The sequence below is a fragment of the Dysidea avara genome, chromosome 9, assembly GCF_963678975.1.
Source record: "Dysidea avara chromosome 9, odDysAvar1.4, whole genome shotgun sequence".
Lineage (NCBI taxonomy): Eukaryota > Metazoa > Porifera > Demospongiae > Dictyoceratida > Dysideidae > Dysidea > Dysidea avara.
In genome coordinates this window covers 11,203,013-11,220,252 of record NC_089280.1, presented here as the reverse complement: position 1 = coordinate 11,220,252, position 17,240 = coordinate 11,203,013, and the positions used below count along the sequence as shown (strand labels likewise).

General features: G+C 39.7%; 1 long non-coding RNA gene across 1 annotated transcript in view; it reads left to right on the top strand.

The window, feature by feature from the left end:
• LOC136265636 (uncharacterized) overlaps nt 1-7,125 on the top strand; it is a 28,582-nt gene extending 21,457 nt beyond the window's left edge. The window contains exon 3 of the long non-coding RNA XR_010705640.1: nt 7,048-7,125. This is a non-coding gene — a long non-coding RNA (uncharacterized lncRNA). The remainder of the gene's footprint in view (nt 1-7,047) is intronic.
• Nucleotides 7,126-17,240: the final 10,115 nt, after the last annotated feature.

The window sequence follows — 17,240 nt, the reverse complement described above, 5'->3', positions numbered from 1 at the left end:
TTGTAGAGAGTTTAAATCACCCTGCAGATAGTTCAGCTACAAACAAATCACCCTATAGAGAGATCAGCTAGAAGAAGTCACCTTGTAAAGAGTTTAGCTACAAAGAAACTACCATGTAGAGAACTCAGCTATGAACAGATCATCCTGTCGAGAGTTCAGCTAGAAACAAGTCATCCTGTAGAGAGATTAACTAGAAGAAGTTACCTTGTAGAGAGTTCAGCTACAAAGAAACAACCATGTAGAAAGTTCAACTGCAAACAAATCACCCTGCAGATAGTTCAGCTACAAACAAATCACCCTATAGAGAGATCAGCTAGAAGAAGTCACCTTGTAAAGAGTTTAGCTACAAAGAAACTACCATGTAGAGAACTGATAGTTCAGCTACAAACAAATCACCCTATAGAGAGATCAGCTAGAAGAAGTCACCTTGTAAAGAGTTTAGCTACAAAGAAACTACCATGTAGAGAACTCAGCTATGAACAGATCATCCTGTCGAGAGTTCAGCTAGAAACAAGTCATCCTGTAGAGAGATTAACTAGAAGAAGTTACCTTGTAGAGAGTTCAGCTACAAAGAAACAACCATGTAGAAAGTTCAACTGCAAACAAATCAAACTGTACAGAGTTCAGCTACAAACAAATCACCCTATAGAGAGATCAGCTAGAAGAAGTCACCTTGTAAAGAGTTTAGCTACAAAGAAACTACCATGTAGAGAACTCAGCTATGAACAGATCATCCTGTCGAGAGTTCAGCTAGAAACAAGTCATCCTGTAGAGAGATTAACTAGAAGAAGTTACCTTGTAGAGAGTTAAGCTGCAAACAAACCATCATGTAGAGACTTCAGCTGCAAACAAATCACCCTGTAGAGAGTTCAGCTACGAAAGGATCACCCTGTAGAGAGTTCAGCTAGAAACAAGTCATCCTGTAGAGAGATCAGCTAGAAGAAGCTACCTTGTAGAGAGTTCAGCTACAAAGAAACCACCATGTAGAGAGTTCAGCTGCAAACAAATCTAATTGTAGAGAGTTTAGCTACCAACAAATCACCATGTAGAGAGTTCAGCTAGAAACAAGTTATCCTGTAAATAGATAAGCTAGAAGAGGTTACCTTGTAGAGTGTTCAGTTATGAACAAACCATCATGTAGAAAGTCCAGCTGCAAACGAATCACCCTGTAGAGAGGTCAGCTACAAACAAATCTCCCTGTATAGAGATCAGCTAGAAGAAGTTACCTTGTAGAGAGTTCAGCTACAAAGAAACCATCATGTAGAGAGTTCAGCTGCAAACAAATCACCTGTAGAGAGTTCAGCTACAAACAAATCACCCTCTAGAAAGATCAGCTAAAAGAAGTCACCCTGTAGAGAGTTCAGTTACAAAGAAACCGCCATGTAGAGAGTTCAGCTACAAACTAGTGACCTTGTAGAGACATCAGTTACCTTGTAGAGACATCAGTTACCTTGTAGAGAGTTCAGCTACAAAGAAACCATCATGTAGAGAATTCAGCTGCAAACAAATCACCTGTAGAGAGTTCAGCTACAAACAAATCTCCCTGTAGAAAGGTCAGCTAGAAGAAGTCACCTTGTAGAGAGTTCAGCTACAAAGAACCATCATGTAGACAGTTCAGCTGCGAACAAATCACCTGTAGAGAGTTCATCTACAAACAAATCTCCCTGTAGAGAGATCAGCTAGAAGAAGTTTCATTCAGCTACAAACAAATCGCCCTGTAGAAAGATCAGCTAGAAGAAGTTACCTTGTGGAGAGTTCAGCTACAAAGAAACCATCATGTAGAGAGTTCAGCTTCAAACAAATCACCTGTAGAGAGTTCAGCTACAAACAAATCTCTCTGTAGAGAGATCAGCTAGAAGAAGTTACCTTGTAGAGAGTTCAGCTACAAAGAAACCATCATGTAAAGAGTTCAGCTACAAACAAATCTCCCTGTAGAGAGATCAGCTAGAAGAAGTTTCCTTGTAGAGAGTTCAGCTACTAACAAATCACCCTGTAGAAAGATCAGCTAGAAGAAGTTACCTTGTGGAGAGTTCAGCTACAAAGAAACCATCATGTAGAGAGTTCAGCTTCAAACAAATCACCTGTAGAGAGTTCAGCTACAAACAAATCTCTCTGTAGAGAGATCAGCTAGAAGAAGTTACCTTGTAGAGAGTTCAGCTACAAAGAAACCATCATGTAAAGAGTTCAGCTACAAACAAATCTCCCTGTAGAGAGATCAGCTAGAAGAAGTTTCCTTGTAGAGAGTTCAGCTACTAACAAATCACCCTGTAGAAAGATCAGCTAGAAGAAGTTACCTTGTGGAGAGTTCAGCTACAAAGAAACCATCATGTAGAGAGTTAAAGTGCAAACAAATCACCTGTAGAGAGTTCAGCTACAAACAAATCTCTCTGTAGAGAGATCAGCTAGAAGAAGTTACCTTGTAGAGAGTTCAGCTACAAAGAAACCATCATGTAAAGAGTTCAGCTGCAAACAAATCACCTGTATAGAGTTCAGCTACAAACAAATCTCCCTGTAGAGAGATCAGCTAGAAGAAGTTTCGTTCAGCTACAAACAAATCACCCTGTAGAAAGATCAGCTAGAAGATGTTACCTTGTGGAGAGTTCAGCTACAAAGAAACCATCATGTAGAGAGTTCAGCTTCAAACAAATCACCTGTAGAGAGTTCAGCTACAAAAAAATCTCTCTGTAGAGAGATCAGCTAGAAGAAATTACCTTGTAGAGAGTTCAGCTACAAAGAAACCATCATGTAGAGAGTTCAGCTGCAAACAAATCACCTGTATAGAGTTCAGCTACAAACAAATCTCTCTGTAGAGAGATCAGCTAGAAGAAGTTACCTTGTAGAGAGTTCAGCTACAAAGAAACCATCATGTAAAGAGTTCAGCTGCAAACAAATCACCTGTATAGAGTTCAGCTACAAACAAATCTCCCTGTAGAGAGATCAACTAGAAGAAGTTACCTTGTGGAGAGTTCAGCTACAAAGAAACCATCATGTAGAGAGTTAAGGTGCAAACAAATCACCTGTAGAGAGTTCAGCTACAAACAAATCTCTCTGTAGAGAGATCAGCTAGAAGAAGTTACCTTGTAGAGAGTTCAGCTACAAAGAAACCATCATGTAGAGAGTTCAGCTGCAAACAAATCACCTGTATAGAGTTCAGCTACAAACAAATCTCCCTGTAGAGAGATCAGCTAGAAGAAGTTTCCTTGTAGAGAGTTCAGCTACAAACAAATCACCCTGTAGAAATATCAGCTAGAAGAAGTTACCTTGTAGAGAGTTCAGCTACAAAGAAACCATCATATAGAGAGTTCAGCTGCAAACAAATCACCCTGTAGAGAGTTCAGCTACAAACAAATCTCCCTGTAGAAAGGTCAGTTAGAAGAAGTCACCTTGTAGAGAGTTCAGCTACAAAGAACCATCATGTAGAGAGTTCAGCTGCAAACAAATCACCTGTATAGAGTTCAGCTACAAACAAATCTCCCTGTAGAGAGGTCAGCTAGAAGAAGTTTCCTTGTAGAGAGTTCAGCTACAACAAATCACCCTGTAGAAAGATCAGCTAGAAGAAGTTACCTTGTGGAGAGTTCAGTTACAAAGAAACCATCATGTAGAGAGTTCAGCTGCAAACAAATCACCTGTAGAGAGTTCAGCTACAAACAAATCTCCCTGTAGAGAGATCAGCTAGAAGAAATTACCTTGTAGAGAGTTCAGTTACAAAGAAACCACCATGTAGAGAGTTCAGCTGCAAAGAAATCACCCTGTAGAAAATTCAGCCACAAACAAATTGCCCTGTAGAAAGATCAGTTAGAAGAAGTTACCTTGTAGAGAGTTCAGCTACAAAGAAACCATTCTGTAAAGAGCTCAGCTGCAAACAAATCACCTGCACAGAATTCAGCTACAAACAAACCAACCTGTAGAGAGATAAGCTAGAAGAAGTTACTTGTATATTGTTCAGCTACAAACAATTCACCCTATAGAGAGAGCAGCAAGAAGAAGTCACTTTGTAGAGTGTCCAGTTACAAAGAAACCACCATGGAGAGTTCTGTAATAAATATATGTATTATATATATAATTTGTACATTTACTGATAAAATCAGAAATATTTAAAGTACATATGCTTCATCTTTTCTTCTTCCTGTGGAAAAGAAAAAAAGACAGGTTAAAAAAGTCCCAAAGCCATAGGCCGGATAGGCCGGCTTTGGGGTATACAAATACAAAAAGAAGTGAAATCTAATCCGAACAGCCAGCTGTAAAAAAAGTGTGCGGCCCTCAAAAAGGCTATGGTGAAAAAAGATGTGAAATCCAAGGTGGCGGCCAAGAAATGTCTGTGATGGTAGGTTAATGGTAAAAATTTTAATAACGGCAATTTAGATGAATTTTTTGCCAAGACCAAGCGGCACAAAAATTCACCTGAGTTGTTATTAAAATTTTTACCATTAACCTACCATCACAGCCATTTCTTGGCCGCCACCTTGGATTTCACATCTTTTTTCACCATAGCCTTTTTGAGGGCCACACACTTTTTTTACAGCTGGCTGTTTTGGATTAGATATATGTTTATGTCTTGGTCAGCTTCCTGCAGAGCTCAGTCTGTGTACAGCACAACATGTACAAACTGTTTGGACTCTAGTAGTTCCCATTAGATTTGCGAGGAGGAAGGGTTTGACTACTCTTCAGCAACTGGCCATGGTGGTGGATGGAGGGGCTTTACTTTATTAGCTTCAATGGCTACCATCTTCTCTCCTTAAGACGATTTCTCAACTCACGGAAATGGTTCTCCCTGTTCTATTCATTAGTAACCATTTTCATGCTTAGATCAGCATTAGCCTTTGCAGTCTGTGCCTTCTGAAAGGCTTCCAGAGCATCCATCACTTGCTCAAGTGCTCTTATATCATTCTTCCTCTATGGTAGACACATTAAAAACATTTTTAATACAATGCATGCAAGCTTTACTTTTCTACATTGCTCAGCTGAATCAAGTTTAACTTGCAAGCTTTCCTTCGTCAGGTTGGATGTCTTCTGCTTGTTCTTTAATCCCTTTGGAATCTTCTTAGAGACATTCTTATCATCAAAGTTAATGTCAAATGCCATCCCTCCCCTAGACCTTGGGCTGTTAGTGGTGTTCAGATTCTTCACATCATCATCATCATCATTATTAGGTATGGTGAGTTGTTGCTGCCACTGCTGCTTTGGAGGATACCTTACTAGTGGATGTAAGCTTACACCTATGCCTGGAGGCAAACTGATCAGGCACCTATGAGAATGAACGTTGAGTGTACAGGCTGCAATTATTATTTTGACCACTTCTTGTTTTCCAGAGTAGAATTCTCCTTGATGATTTCTGCATACTGGTATTCTTTGGCACTCTCTCCCTCAGTCATGAAACCTTGGTCCCTCTATCCTCAAAAGGCAATTGTCAAGACCAAGGAGGCTCCTCCGTGTCCCCAATCACAAAAAGTAAAGGAGGCTTGGAAAGCACAACCCATAGATCTAGTCTATTAAATTTTAAAAGAAAATGGCAACATCAAGTCACAATTAGCTACCTCTAAACAAATCAATAAGAAGAAAGATGAACTCTTCATGGCAATTAAGTGGACACATAAACATTTTCTGTGGCTAATAGCAACAGTGCCACCAATCATTACTTTTTGTACCACATGCATGCATTAGATGCATGTTACAGCTCAATTCCAAGGTACTGCCCTAGATGCATTTTGTCTGCGTTTTGCTTGTGTCTTGCCTGTGTTAGTATGTACGTGTCTCATATGTCTATATAAAATTGCTCTGTAGCCATGTACGAGTCTATATACGTACATGTTGCAATACACGTTTTTAATCATAGTACAAATTGCAAGAGGATGTGACTTGCCCTGGATATGCACATGATTTGCTGGTGTCTTAGTTTTCGATTGTATTTTAGATGCGAGTGATCATTGCTTTGGAGCTAAGTAGTACCGTAAGTGTAGTCTAGTGTAGTAGTTTGTTTAAAAGTATGAGGTCATGTTTGAACTCTTGTTACACTATAGTTGTAAATGTAAGCTGTCTCGTAGTTATTTTAGATAATGGCTCCTGAACTTGTAGTCTGTTAGTAACCCACAAAGTGTGTAATTTGTCAAATTTGTGGCTAGGTGTCTTTCCCAGTAAGACATGTACACCTGTGTACAGATCTCTTACTAGTGTTGCACTGATATGAGATTTTGCTGATATTCCAATAACCAATATTGGATAATATTTTGAAGCTGATAAACGTAGTCGATCCGATATAGCACAACGTGTCTATTTTGTAGCATTTTTTTCTAGAAATTTGATTGTGAAGGACCAATTTAGCTTGTTTATAGTGGTAGCATTGCTGCAACAACTACACTGAAGCAGTAATAACTTTGTTGAAATGCAACTCAAGGTAAACATTATTTGGTGCACATGAGCATGTATTTCTAAATAAATACACATACAGTATCTGTATCTGCTGCTTTTTTCATTGTGGTACTGATCCGATACTGATATACATACAAACAACACAGCTGATATATGGTTTTTCTGATAACCAATTTACGTGTCGGTGCTTAAGCCTTGCAAATATCACAGCATTCTCTGAATGTCATTGTCAGTACATACTTTCATATAAGAAGCCATAAAATCATCATGCAACAACAGCAAAACTTCCTCTCATGATGACATGACAGTATTGGTTGGGGAAAGTCTAGCCCAAAGTGCCTTCAGATCAACTCAAAATGTTTTTGTCAAGTTGCTGCAGAATGTAAAAAAATTTTTACTGCCTTCCTGCATGATGCGTTTGTAGCAAAAAAAAGAAAAGAGGCTACAGCTATGGCCCTGCTTCTTTAACAGAAACATTTCAAATTCACTTAAGAAGAAACCTTTGGCATATTGATAGTCATACAATACGTGCAGTATTGCTTTACTTTTATCCTTCCATATACTATAGCAGCCACAGCACAGTACAGTTTCAATCTCCGGGTATGTGCATTTCACAGTGTTATTGCACCAACATATTGGAATATACATGTGGGTAGTTCAGTGAGCTGTTCTCCATTGTAGATGAGATGTGGACTGCTATACCAGGAAATGAACTGCTAATGGAATGGTATGCACGAAACACATGTATGAAAGTAGACTATCTAGTAGGGACCACAAAGGAGTAGGCATGGCCTACAGGATAACATCACCCAAAAACCAGCCTAATTTTTCCTGACGAAGATGAGGCAGTATTGGTTAGGTAAAACTAAACCCAAACAAGCTTTCAGATCGACCTGAAATGCTTTCAACAAGTTGCTGCGGAATTAAAAAAATATATATTTAATGGAATTTTCTACTGACTGACTGAGTAACTGACTGATGCCTTCAGACAAGCGTAACTCGATAACGGCTAAGGCTACGGGCTTGATTTTTTCACTGTTCAACGTTGCTTATGCCCGACAGGTGCCTTTTGGAATACCGCAGTACATACAGTGAATTCTTCATGGACTTACCAGTGTCCTCCTTTGTGTCCCATTCATCTTTGCTGACAGTGAAAAGTGTTGATTTGGTGGTAGCACGTGATGGCTTCCCTTCGTAACGGAAATCGTCCATACTTTTCATAGTGGCTATTTTGATAGCAGAGGTGCTTTTCAAACAGTTCTTGATTTGTATTGCTGTGTAACGGATTGAACATAGCCGACAATGAAGCGTAATGGATACTTCACTTTTCAGAAATGTCATATCTTATCACATATACATGCTATCCTTTCAAAATTTGGAGAAGTTACTTTAGACGTTATCACCTAAAAATATTGGGAAATTCAGATTGCTAGGAGCAACGGTTATTTCTATATGCTATAAAGCCTTATTATGGAATTTGTCTATTGTGTGGCCTTAACTGGAAGAAATTGAAACAACCATCAGTTTACATAAGGTGCATGCGCATTGTGTGTGTGTGTGTGTGTGTGTGTGTGTGTGTGTGTGTGTGTGTGTGTGTGTGTGTGTGTGTGTGTGTGTGTGTGTGTGTGTGTGTGTGTGTGTGTGTGTACATGCTCTAATTAATCTCCTTACTGTACCAAGAGGTTAGAGCACTGGCTTGGTAATCACAAAGCTTCCAGGTTTTGATGTTCAGTAATAATAAGTTGCTAATTGAGCAAGAAATTGTGATCAATTGCTCATAATTACCCACAATTACATTTCACATATCACAATCACACTATCTCTCACAATCATAAGATTAGCCCACCCATTACTAGTGTGTGAATTCCTCAGAATTTTGATGATGTGGTGTTGTTAAAATGGTCACTTTTCCTATAGCTCTTTCTACATCCCTTTCTTTATCATACAGTACGATAGTACTGTATATTAGGGACATCGAAGGTGTGGGGGCGATCCGTGATATATTATAACCCAAAAACCTGCCATGATTTTTCCTCACAACGACATGACAGTATTGGTTTGGTAAAACCAAGCCCAATAGTGTCTTAAGATCGACCCGAAACGTTTGTGTCAAGTTGCTACAGAATTTTGAAAAAAAAATATTCAACAGAATTTTCTACTGCTTGCCTGCCTGCCTGCCTGCCTGCCTTCCTGCCTGCCTGCCTGCCTGCCTTCCTGCCTGCCTGCCTTCCTGCCTGCCTGCCTGCCTTCCTGCCTGCCTGCCTGCCTGCCTGCCTGCCTGCCTGCCTGCCTGCCTGCCTGCCTGCCTGCCTGCCTGCCTGCCTGCCTGCCTGCCTGCCTGCCTGCCTGCCTGCTAGGCCTGCGCCTATTATGCCGGAATAATCTTGAGAATAATAGGTCACCAATTTCGTGAGAATTCTGGAATTATAGAATGGTGACAGGCATAATTTTAGAATAATCGGACAACCACAGGAATAATCGGTGGAATTAGGGGGCGTGTCTCTTCTAGATTACCTAGCAGAAAGAGTTAAGCTACTACAAATGATATAAAGCTGACAGGAGTGCTGGCTGAAAGGAGCTGAAAAGCCTCTAAAAGATCGATATACTCTAATAGAACTCTCAAATACTCTAATAGAGCAGTCAGATCGTTTCATGTTAACAATCTGCAGCCAGCATCAGGGATTTAACTGCGTCATTATCTGCAATTTTGAAACTTGTGCATCTTATACCAGTGTATCTTCTTCAAGGCTTTGAGCATTATTATCTACCTAACTTAGTAGCTATACAGTAGTTACAGCATATTATTATAATACACTAATAATAAATACACTTGAATTATTACTGTAGATAGCTATTCTAAGTCTGCTGTAACTATTATGGATAGAAAAATGATATGCAGGGGCGTACCGAGGGTGGTTTCCAGGGGTTTCAGGAAACCCCTTAGGATTTTACATACTACTTGAAACATTAAGAAATAGAAACTTCAGGTTTCCAGAATATGAAATCTGTCATGGAAACAAGACATATTTTAAACTTTTACCTTAGTTAAATAATAGTTTGTAACATGATAGCAACGCTTACAGCATTGTTCTGAAGTATGATTTCGGTGAAAAGATCGAGATACTCTAATAGAGCAGTCAGATAATATAAACTACTCGAATATAACAGTCTCTTAGTTGTAGTGGAAACCCCTTTTCAAAATTCCTGCGTATGCCCGTGATGTGTAAGGTGGAATGCTTCATATATGGCTATTAATACTTCGGACAAAACTACTTATAGCAGCATCTTGAAAACTAAGCGACTAGCCACTGAATGAGAATAATTATGGAATAATAGGCTGAATACAAGAATAACAAAAAGAACAATAGGAGAAATTTTTGGGAAATTCTGGAAAGAATAATAGGTAAAATTTTGAGCATAATAGGCTCAGGTCTACTGCCTGCCTGCCTGCCTGCCTGCCTGCCTGCCTGCCTGCCTGCCTGCCTGCCTGCCTGCCTGCCTGCCTGCCTGCCTGCCTGCCTGCCTGCCTGCCTGCCTGCCTGCCTGCCTGCCTGCCTGCCTGCCTGCCTGCCTGCCTGCCTGCCTGCCTGCCTGCCTGCCTGCCTGCCTGCCTGCCTGCCTGCCTGCCTGCCTGCCTGCCTGCCTGCCTGCCTGCCTGCCTGCCTGCCTGCCTGCCTGCCTGCCTGCCTGCCTGCCTGCCTGCCTGCCTGCCTGCCTGCCTGCCTGACGCCTTCAGTCAAGCGTAACGGAAAAGTCGCTACAGCTACAGCCCTAATTTTTTCGCAGAAACGTTTCTAGTTCGCATAAGAAAAAACCTTTGGTATATTGATAAGCATACAACGCTTGCGCTATTGTCTTACCTTTTATCTTTCTTTACCATGGCCATCAGTCAAGGTTCTACCGCTGAGTGTTAATAGACTACAGTACAGCTTCTATACAGTGTATATTGCATCAAACTATTCGAATACACGTGGTCGCCGGTTGCACCAAGAACACACGCATATGTGACTCACTGTTGATATCGATCAGAGAGAGCTACTTACGGTGAAACATATAGCAATGTGTAAGTCTTTGTTAGTAACAATGTTAAACCGAGTCGGGTCATCCAGGTCCTGCTTTACAGATTCTTCGAGTCTGACCCCACATGCTAAATTAAATGTGGACGTGTTACTATACGTCATAGCGTAACTCTGCTTCTTTCTTGAGCCACGCCCACTTACGTAAATTACAGTCTGTAGACATGGTAGCCACGTCCATTCATCAGTGTGTAGGTATGCATGAATCCATGCCCACTTCTGTAAATGACTATGCATATGGTAGCCACGCCCATTCATCAGTCCGTAAGTATGCACGAATCCATGTCCATTATTGTCTGCAGGCTTATGTAGAGCCACGCCCACTGATCAGTTGTTATTGCATGTGTCATAATCTAGTATAATAGTGCTGTGAGTAACTCAACAGATATTTAGTGGTCATGAGCTTGCAAAAAAAACTTCACAAACAAGTATAAGAGAATATTTGGAATTTTAAATTAGATTAGGGACAGTGTAAAATGCTGCACTAAAAAGTACTGAAACAAGCTGGATTGGAGTAGTACGTAATGTCCAAATACTTTAAAACAATAAGAAGTGAATATCCCTACTGTGCATTGAGTGTAGCACAGTAGGGATATTCACTTCTTACAGTATTTGGACATTACGTACTACTCCGATCCAGCTTGTTTCACTACTTTTTTATTGCAGCATTTTATACTGTCCCTAATCTAATTTAAAATTCCAAATTTTTTCTTCTACTTGTTATGTAGTTTGTTGCTGGGAGTTTGTTGTCCCAGCAACAAACAAAAGTTAACAGGCTAGCTTTCATTGGGTGAGTTGTCTAAATGTAACACCAAGTGTGACCATCTGTCACCTGGTTACATAAGTGCACATCATAATTAAATCCCACAATCCTAATATAGTAACAGGTCAGGCTTTGCTCATCATTATTATTACTGTCGCGTTATGATTGTTTGGTGCTTTGCCAGGATCACTGAACCTTAAATATTCCTCAGGCAGTAGAGGACCTAAGCTTGTGAAGTTAAAACCAGCTAAGTTACATCATAGATAATAGACACCCCATACTGGATTGGAAACTTCTAAGCGCCACCTAATCTATCCGCGCTTCGCGCCCCTTATACTGTACACAGTACCGGAGTATATTTTATAAGAACATGTTTTGCTTACTGGTGAGTAGTAAACCTACCGCTATGGAATATAAGGTTTGGCCTATTCATAGTGGGTGTACTGATGTGTATTAACTAAAAGTTTGACAAGCGCAAAAGGTGATACTTGACTAAACTGGAGCGAATATACCATGAAACACATACCAGTACACGTAGCATTAGTTAGTAATAAGCATCAGCCTTAAACTAAACTTGTTCACCCCGCCATTTTCACAAACATGTTCAAATACTTTTTATACGGAGAGCGCCTATACCAGTAGTAGCCAATCGCCACCCAAGAAACAATCTACTAAACTTACTAGTTAAAGCAACCGAGCTGTATCCAGACAGTAAAACAGAATCTTCGAATGAAAAAGAGTGTTTGAAAACTTCAAGCGCAAAACGCAGATAGAACAGTAGTTTTGTATGGGCACTATACGTGTGCTTCCAATCCAGGTAGGGGTGTCTATTATCTATGGTTACATTATACTGTGTCTCCGTTAGTAGCTAAGTGGTACCTAGATTATGTTCAATGGCATTAAGACTCATGAAACACTACTATGATTGTGGCGCAGATGAAGCATAGCAGCAAAGAATCCATGCAACCCACGTTCACTTGTGTAGGCCGTCTCTCAAAGACTGCGTTGACTACAGGTTGCCTGCAGATGTGGTTCGCGCGTGTGAGTTGCGATAGCAGAAGGACCTTGGTTGAAGGTAAGCTCACGTATTCGAGCAATCATGTGTGCGCGATGTTCAGTTACGTTCGTGGGCAGCCTGAGATCGACTGTATCAAGTTTGTTAGGTAATCATGGGTTCCAGTCCATTAGCTCGCAGCCGCTTATCTATGCAATGCTAGTCGATAACGGTGTTTCACCTTCAAACCTAAAACAAGCCCATTGCGGTTAAGGTCGCCTGTACGTCGCCCTTGTTGTAACCGAGAAACCGTACTAATAACCACTCCTCAGGCTTCTACTACATCTCCCACACTGCAAAACACAAATCAGTTACAGGTAAGTAGCTACCACAACAGTGCATTATTTAGTAAATTTGTTATGTGATTAGACTGTTACATCAAGAACACCAGGTTCCGTAATAAATTAATGTCATCCAATGCTTAGAATGCCATGCCATTTCAACAGGCTACTCATGCAAACAAATGTACCCTCATAAACTATGTTTCATAGCTCCTCCATGAGCCATGTCCCTGGATTATGGGCTATGGTTAGACATACGTGAAGCCACACCCATTTGACACCTCGTGTATTGCAGCCAGCAGATATGCACAACACTGTACCTTTTGCTTTCAGGGAGCCACGGCCACTAAAGGATTATAATGTAAGCCACAATCTGATAGTGGGGAGCTTATTTCATGGGCAACACCCACTGGTAAGACTGTAGGGATGTGTAAAGCCATGCTAGCCGGTCATTACAAAGGTTGTAGGGGCATGTTCAAAGCTGTGCTTTGCTTAGACACTGACCCTGTTTCGATGCTGCCCAGCAGTTGTTAGCTGCCTACTAAAGATTTGTAGTTAAATGTCTATAGAACACAGTGGTGTAACAAAGTATGTAATATAATGCCAATGTGATGATAGGCATGGTTGGACACCAGTTTAATGACATATGATGATGCAGGGCAACCTCGCAGCATAATTGGGCTGCAATGCTACAATTAAACTGTGTTTCCAAAAAAAAAAACACCACCACCAGGATTTACCACTTTAGTGCAAATTAATCCCCATTGCCTAATGTGTCTTCACCGTAAATGTTGACTGTATTGACAAAATCGTTGAAAAGTTATCCCAATCTACTGCACGTTATATTGCCCAGATTTTTCCTTTGTCTTATTCACAACTATCATCACTCATGGTAAGTTGTGCTTTGCTTTAAGTTAGTTATAGGATTTCCCAGGCACAAGGTCCCATGCAGGGTAAAATGAGGACCCATATCTATGGACTACTTGTAACACATTTGCAAAAATGAAAGCACACACATACATTTATCTAGCAATTAAAATGCTATTTATGTAATTAAATGCTATTTATGCAGCTCATTAAACTAGGATCTTCACATTACTGCAGGAACTATGGAACTTGAAACTTAGCAGTAAAGGACTGACTCATTACTGTTATTACTATTCCAACCCAGCATTGACTTTCTTTAGCACTCTTTCCTTCTTACATTTAACTCCATAGCTGCACTTTGTATCCATCATTCAAAGTACTTGAATATAACACTGATTCTCCTTAGTACTGCCTCCAGTATGACACAGACGAGACTCACTACTCTAGCTCTCGCCTGGAAGGCGAAATCGGTCTTCACCTGTTTTCATCAGTCTACCTGTAGAGGATTAAATTATATATGAATGTTCCATCTTATGTGGAGCATTAATAGCTAACAACTAATATGCATATCTACAGTCAACATTGTTCCCTACCCATTGGATCACAAACCATGGTGCATGTATAATTGTCACTGCCATGATGCCAATTTATCATATAGTTGCTTGTCACCCAAAGTATACACACATGTTCGTTGTACAGGCAGTCCATTACGAAATTTATTCTATAATTTCTCATTGTGCAGGTCTCGCACTACAACTGCCTCCCAAGTTTAACCTGGATCGCACATTTGGAAGGCCTTGCCATTTTCAAGAAATGGCAAAGTGATTATTGCATCACTACAGAGATTGTTGAAATGTAGAGTTGAACACTTGTTAATCAATTATGCCTCAAAAGTACCTATTCAAACTTTACTGCATGTATTTTGTGTTTTTTCTCCTTGCAATCAAGGTGGGACATTGAGGTTTTTAAGCATCTGTTATGTTGTGTCTGTACACGCTGTCATGGATGTTCATAGTTATGTGATGTCCTTGTTACAAAACATGACTGTTGTGAATGTACTTACTTGTGGTGTATTAATGTAGTATTAGTTGTGTATGAATGTTGTGCTCGCTGCAGCCATTGTTGTTGCTGTCTGTAATTTGTGGTTTTGGTGTCACAGAATATGTCTGTTGTTAATGTTGTTGTGGGTACATGCCTTTTGTGCATTAATGCAGTATTCTTTGTGCATGAATGGTGTGCTTGTTGCGGCCGATGCTTCATTACAAAGAATTGTTGTGTATGTACGCCTGTTGTGCACAAATGTTACATTTGTTGTGACCAATACTTGTTGTGTGCAATGATTGTTGCATACGAAAGTCTGTAATGTGTGAATATTGTGTTTGTTGCAATCAAAGTTTGCTGCATATGAACATCTGTTGTGTATGGATGTTGCATTTGTCATGCTGAATGTTGCTGCATATGAATGTCTGTTGTGAATGCTTGTTGCATTTGCCATGCTCAATGTTGCTGCATATGAATGTCTGTTGTGAATGCATGTTCAGTTTGTTGCGCTCAATGTTTGCTGTTTATGAATGTTTGTTGTGAACAATGTTCAGTGTGATCAGTGTTTGTTGTGTATGAATATCTGTTGTGTATGAACGTTGTGTCTGTTGCGACCAATGCTTGCTGCATATCAATGTCTATGTTCAGTTTGTTGCAATCAATGTTTGCTGTGTATAGATGTTGTGTATGAATGTTGAGTATGCTGTGACCGATATTTGTGGCGACCGATATTTGTTGCGATCAGTGTTTGTTGTGCATGAACGTCTGTTGTGTATAAATGTCCATTGTGTATAAATGTGCCAAAATTTTGCCTATTATTCTTTCCAGCACTTCTCAAAAAATTTACCTATTATTCTTATTTTATTCTCATATCTAATCTATTATTCCATTCTGCTTTACCTATAGATATGCATGCATCTGTAGTAATTTTTATTCATGAAATTAGCTACTGTACAGCTTTCTCTTTAGTAACTAGGTAAATATGGGACACTCTTTGCAATTAGACCATCTCAAGAAAAATCAAGATTAATTTAACATTTTAGCTATTATATAGCTATGGATGTGGCTATACATATTTTAAAGTATATACAATTCTCAGTGTGTTGAAAAACATGGAGAAGATGCTCAAGATACTTAATGACAAAAGGAAATGGGCAGTTCAATCCCTGCAATAAGTAGGAGACATTTTAAGCACGAAATGCTGGCCATCTATAATTTTTTAGAGGACCTCACATACAAACAGATAATCAGGATACCTTGATATTCAGGTCACTATTGGTTGTTCCTAAATTATGAATATTACAGGATGTGTATATGTGTTGGATAGGTCTATACTGTATTGTGTACATGTGTGTTGTTGTTTAGACTTGTCCATGGAAGGCTTCATCTGATACAGTAATTGTAAACAAGGAGTAATGGACAAATTTCATAATAATGAAAAAATTAACCGTTGCCCCTAGCAACCTAAATTTTACATTATTTGTAGGTGTCAATGTCTTAAGTCACCTCTCCAAGTTTTAAAAGGATAGCATATATAAGTCAGGAGATATGACATTTTGAAGTTGCAATTTTCCAATACATTGTCAATGAGAGGGGCAACAGTTGCCCCTTCTCGGTAATCACACAAATCATGGGATTTAAAGAATGTCATATCTTATGACCTATATACTCTATCTATTTATAACTTGGAGAGATTATTGTTGACAATCACACCTACAAATTACGTAAAATTGAGATATGTGTACTTTTGAATTTTTGGTCTTTGCATACGTTGAAATACCTCATTTTTGTGATTGCCCAGAAGGGGCAACTGTAGCCCTCTCACATAGAAATGTAGCCCTCGATTATTTGTGTAAAATAAGGTCGAAGGTCTGTCACGCCCACAGGGTAAACCGCTTGAAGGAATGAGCTGAAAATTGCTATGTAGATGGAGTAACTATCGTAGGAGTGCCTTTTTGCAGTTTGAAAGGAATCCAGTTAAAGGCCATCGAGATACGACACAAAACCCAACCTGTGTCACAATTATGCGATCGATTTTTATGAATAAAAAACTGTTAGTTTTCACGCCTACCAGGCAAACCGCTTAGAGCAGTGAGCTGAAAATCGGTGTGTAGCTGGAATAATTATCATAGAAAGTTCTTGCAGTAGTACAGAAGAATCGGAGTACAAACCACTGAGTTCTGATTCCAAAGCCAACTACGTGTAGCATATGCGAGATCGAGATACTCTAATAGAACAGTCACCCTAATAGAGCATTCAGCTACGTTTATAACTTACTCCATTATAGAATTATATTACATTGCAAGTTATTCTGTAGGGAGTTCAGCAGTTAATCTTATAGACAATTCAGCTACAAGCAAGTCACCCTGTAGAGAGTTCAGCTACAAATATGTTGCTGTAGAGATTCAGAACATTATGAGTCACACTGAAGAGAATTCAGCTATAAACAAGTCACCTTGTAAAGACAACAAGTCACTCTGTAGAGAATTCAGCTACAAACAAGTCACTGCGTAAAGGGTTCAGCTACAAAAAAGCTACCCAGTAGAGAGTTCATCTACATCAGCTACAAACAAGTTACTTTATGCAATGTTCAGCTACAAGTATGTCACTCTGTAGAGAGTTCAGCTACAACCAAGTCACTCTGTGGTACAAACAAGTCACTGTGTAGCTGGAGAGTTCAGCAACCAATCAAAAAACCACCCTGTAAAGTGTTTAGCTATACAAACATGTTATAACTCTATAGAGAGATCAGCTAGAAACAATTAGTCATCCAGTAGAGAGATCAGCTACAA